Genomic DNA, 5,256 nt, shown 5'->3' on the forward strand with positions numbered 1-5,256 from the left:
ACGGAGGCGAATGAATGAGCGCATCTTCAGAGTCCGCATAACTTTGCTAGGCCAGCAAGAGGATGAGATATACGACAAGTATAGGCTCAATGCAGCAATGATCCATGACCTAATCAATGAATTGGACCCCATAATGCAACGACAGACACGTAGGACCAATGCCATCCCAACGCATGTGCAGGTCCTATGTTGCCTACACCTTCTGGCGTCAGGCAGTTTTCAGGGGGTCATTGCTGTTGCGGGAGGTGTGTCACAAAGCGCACTTTCAAGAATATTGAAAGCATTCCTTGATGCCATGATGGCCGTGATCGGGTCTCATATCAAGTTCCCTACCACCGCGCTTGACCTTGCAAAAACCAAACAGGAGTTCTACCAGATAGCTCGTTTCCCACATGTTTTGGGTTGTATTGATTGCACCCACGTTGCAATATGTCCCCCTGCAACACAGGAATATATATATAGAAATAGGAAATCTTACCATTCCCTCAATATTCAGGTTGTTTGCAATGCCAAAAACATTATCACTGACATTGTTGCGCAATTTCCAGGGAGTGCACATGACTCTTATATCTTCAGGCAAAGTGGCATACACACCCGTCTTGTCAGGGGAGAATTTGGAGAGGGACATCTGCTTGGTAAATATGTGTTATAGTTTATCACTGTCATTGTACGTATGTCAATGTGAAGCTGCCACTGACTCTTTGCTCCATTACATGTAGGTGACAGCGCATACGCCTTGCGTAATTACCTAATGACGCCTTACCTCAATCCCACAACTGCCAATCAACAGAGGTACAATGCAGCACATATTTCGACAAGGAACATCATAGAGCGCACATTTGGGCTGTTGAAGAGCCGATTCAGATGTCTACATAAGACCGGTGGAGCACTGAAGTACAACCCTGAACAATGCTGCAAGATAGTAGCGGCATGTGCCATGCTGCACAACATAGCGACAAGGGGAGGAATGGACATCGAGGTGTCTGACAGCGATTCGGAGGATGGGAACCAGCAAGTGCCACAACACCATGCAGCACAAGGGGCAGGCGCAGCAGAAGGGCGTAGGAGAAGATTTGACATCACACAAAATTATTTCTGAGGTGAGTAATGATGACACAGAAACTGACTATTGCTATCAGAGTATTCTTTAATTAAATAAAATTGCCATGAGTGTTCAAGCACACTTGTAATCTGACCAGTGCAATGGACATAAGTGGTTTGCAAATGTCAATTCACTTGTCACTCTGTGAAAAGTCAAATCCAAATAAATGGTTACGTCACCATAGTGGAATGCACTTGTACATGCCAGTCTAGCGCTTTTTCCCACGAACACCCAGACGCCTGTCAGACCCAGCATTGTCATCCGTTATGTTGGAAGCGGCGGGGGTACTGCTGCGTGTGTTGCGTCTTCCTGCAGTGCGGACTGGAACTGCCACACTACTTAGGCTTGAGCCACCCTCACTACCCTCTTCGGGCGTGGAATTGTTGGCCGCAATTGTGGAAGCATTTAGCAAATCAACTGCATTTGTGACCTGGTCCAGTGCTTTAGCCACATCGCCGCTCCAATGGCACATTTCAGTTTGCATGGTCACAGACCTACGTGCCAGCAGTGCAGTTGTCGTGGCCAATCTATTGTTTGATTTAGCAAACATTTTCAATTGCAGCATTAGTTGACGATGCTGTCTCTTCTGGGATACATTTCCCTCATGCATCACCTTGCTCAGTTGCTGCACACTTTCTGACAGTACTGCTATGTTGCTAGCCATCTTGCCAACTTGCAATTGTACTAATCGTGTGTTTTTTGTCTGCAGGCGCTGCATACGGAGCATCTGTCCCTCAAGACCACCCCAGACATCACTTGGTTGCTCCTCCTGCTGTGTCCTGAGTGCTCTTCCCCTCCTACGCCGGGCTCTGTGATTAGTTCTGGGGACCTGTGGTTGTGTTTGTGTGATGGAAGTTGTCTGGCCATGGCTGCCACCTGGTGTTGCATCAGCCTCATCATCTTCACACTCCATGGTGACTAGGGATGGAACAGTAGCCCTGCGTGACTTTGTTGGACGTGAGGGATTTATTTGCACCACAGGTGTGTCCATCTGTTCACCTGCGCTGGTGTCCTGCATGTCTGGGGAATCGCTATCCACATCTTCTACACGTTGTGCATCTGTGAGGTGAAACAGTGCAACACTGTATTATTTCATGTCTGTGATATTAATTGCACAGTAATAAATTTCTGCCTTTGTAAATGATTTTATACTCTATTCAGCTTTTTTGGGTTGTTACTCTGAGATTTGACATTTTAACTGCTTGACCTGACTACATCTCCCATAATGCCCCTCACCTACTGAATGCATTGTGTACTGGATGTTCAGGGTCTGCACTTGGGCTGTGCTATGGTCGAGTTCTACCTTTACATTTTGTAACACTAAGAAAACATACATTCATCTTACCTTCAGATGTGTTTGCTGCTCCGGACGTGTCCAGCTGGGTCACACCAACAACAGCTTCTGGCTGGATGGTGGATTCAATCAAGTCCTCCATGGGAGTGTTCCCAGTGTCTGTTGGTGTTCCCCCTCCTGTCTTCTTTGCCTCCTTCAGGCGGTCAGCTATGCGCACCTTAGCCCGACTGCGCAAGTCGTACCATCGTTTTTTGAGTTCTTCAATGGTGCGGTGTGTCACCCCAATGGCATTGACCCTGTTTTGGATCCGGAGCCAGATTTTCCTTTTCTCCTGCTCTGCCACTTTCAATGATGCCTTTCCAAACAGCTTGTCATGGCTGTGGACTACTCCCTCAATGAGGGTGTCAATTTCTTTTTCTGCAAATTTAATTTTGCGTTTCCTGCCTGTTTGGCTCTCCTCTGCTGTTTGTGAGGCTTCCATTTGATATCACAAGTTTTTCTTCTGTCTCTGTCACACTCCTGTTCTGCTCCCAGAGCCAGCTCCCTCCTCTCCCTGACACTGTGCACTGGAAATGAGGCTGGTGCTGCTCACTTCCTGGTTGTGATGTCATCAGGATGCATCAAAAAGCGACTTCGGTATTAGCGATTTCGCTAATTGCGAAATCGCTAATAGCGAGTTCGCAAATGCCGAAATCGCAATTTATTTAGCGATTTTTAGCGATTCGCAATATTCTCGCAATGTTTTTGTTGCATCGTGTTTTGCGAGTCTTTATTTGCGATTCCTTAAAATTCGCAAATAAGGACTCGCAAACTCTATTTTTGATGCATGTGCCTGAGTATCTTTCATCTCTTCTAATTCTACTTCTTTAAATTCCCTCTCTTGCCTCTTATTCTGTCTTCTTTTCCAATTTTCTCTTTTTAACTTTTTCTGTATTTTCTTTCTTTTATAACATAAACATCCTAGTCTTAAAATTAATACTAGAAAAATCACACATGTTAATGGAAATAGGATCCTACCTATAAATGTACCACCTAAGTTTAACAAGAAGTCTTTAATGGAAGAAAGTTTCTTTCCAATCTTTTCCCAAACACTTTCAACCTCCAGTGGTGCAATTTCCTATTGCAATTCAGTTATATTTTTAATGTATATCTTTAGATCTTTACTTTCGTCCGGAATGTAAGTACAACAATGTTGAACTTTCAGCATTACACAGACTCCACCCTCTTTTGCCAATATTATATCAAGGGCAAGTCGATTTTGCATTACCATGGCACGCATGGCAACCATTTCAGTATTTACCAATAAGAATCCTCCAGCGGTGCTTGTTGACAAGCGATCCACTACTGTTGATAGCTTTCTAATTTTGTGTGCATTCAGAGATATTCCCACTGCTGGTATCAATACTCCAAAAATGTCTCCTACAATTACTGACCAAGAGTCTCTTTTTCTACGTGTTAATAGACTACCTAACTTATGTGCACCATCTTCTCCTCTTCCCATGTGGAATATCTTTGGGAAAACCAGACCTACATAACATGTGCCATACCAATGATCTGGCAACCGATAATATGCCCTGTTCCCGCAGATAAAATATAACCCAGGAAAAACTGGATAATTTCCTCCTTTAAATCCCCATCCACCCATGATTCGGTATGTATCATGGCATTCACTGTTACCTACAAAGTAATTATCATATGCAGTTTGATTCCTTCTAATACACAACTTTCCTTTCTGAGGCCAATCTAAAGCCAAAGTTGGACTAGCTTCTCCCTTCAAATGTTTTTCCATTTCAACATTCCAGACTGTCTTTTCCTCTCTTCCCTCAGATGCTTTCTTTTGCATTTTTAATCTCCTTTCTTCAACCATATCTAAGAAAGTCTTTCCCTCTCTCTTTAAACTGCAAGTCAAATTATTTCTAAATATATATTCTAATGTTAGTTCTTTAGTTTCCAAGAAAAATTCACCCAACACCTTTGCAGGCTTTACTTTGTTCAATTTGTTAACTGCAGGTACTTGTGAAAATATGTTATCTACATCTGAAAAATAATATTCTAATTTACCTATTTTGTAAAACAGACTAGCTATCACACTATATGTTATTCCATAGGTTACTGGAAGGTGATGGTAAGTCACTCCCTCCGATACAGATGCAGGTAACTGCATACAGACGTAACAATCCCTCACATCCATTGTCTTTACATATTCATACAGTAGTTTCAAAAATACATTGTTAGAGAAATCATTTATAGACCTGTCTTTATGTAGATAATTTCTATCTATTTTAGTATGATATACTTTCTGAATCTTTTCTATATTAGTTTTATTCTCACTATGTCCTTCTATTGTTTCTAGCGTAACTTTAAATGAGCTCATCAACGCTAATACACTCCATAAGAGCATCAGTAATCCTGTACAACAACTACACATTTTAAACCACCTTCTAAGAAACGTATATCTAGCTTTTCTACTTTCTGTGTTTGCCATTTTCGTAAAAATGATCAGTGTCTTTTGACTTAGCCTCTTCTACTTCACAACTAGTTTTGTCAAACCCAAGGCTCTAAGCACCTACTTGGTTCTATCAGTTATGTATTTTTCCGTATTTTATTGTCTTTCCATTAGCAGCATTTTTGTCTTATTCAGTTTGGCATTTGATCGTCTTTCACTCTACTTTCGTAATCTTGATACAGAACTTCCTGAACATCCGTTTCTTCTCCAATAGCGAACAAGATAACTCTCAGGATTTCCGATTCTTCGTCTTCTTCAACCACTTCTTGTACAGTCACCTCTGGGTTTTCTTGGCTATCCGCCTCTTCTTTAATTTCAGGCAAGGCCACATACGACCATTCCGCCGACTTATAC

General features: G+C 42.4%; 1 long non-coding RNA gene across 1 annotated transcript; it reads left to right on the forward strand.

The window, feature by feature from the left end:
* The first annotated feature begins 585 nt into the window (after nucleotides 1–585).
* LOC146856189 (uncharacterized) lies at nucleotides 586–2,246 on the forward strand. Its single transcript, XR_014980911.1, has 2 exons — nucleotides 586–1,100; nucleotides 1,812–2,246. It is a non-coding gene; the product is annotated as an uncharacterized LOC146856189 (long non-coding RNA).
* The last annotated feature ends 3,010 nt before the right edge of the window (nucleotides 2,247–5,256 follow it).

Source organism: Triturus cristatus, chromosome 4_1 (assembly GCF_964204655.1).
Source record: "Triturus cristatus chromosome 4_1, aTriCri1.1, whole genome shotgun sequence".
In the NCBI taxonomy this organism is placed as follows: Eukaryota; Metazoa; Chordata; class Amphibia; order Caudata; family Salamandridae; genus Triturus; species Triturus cristatus.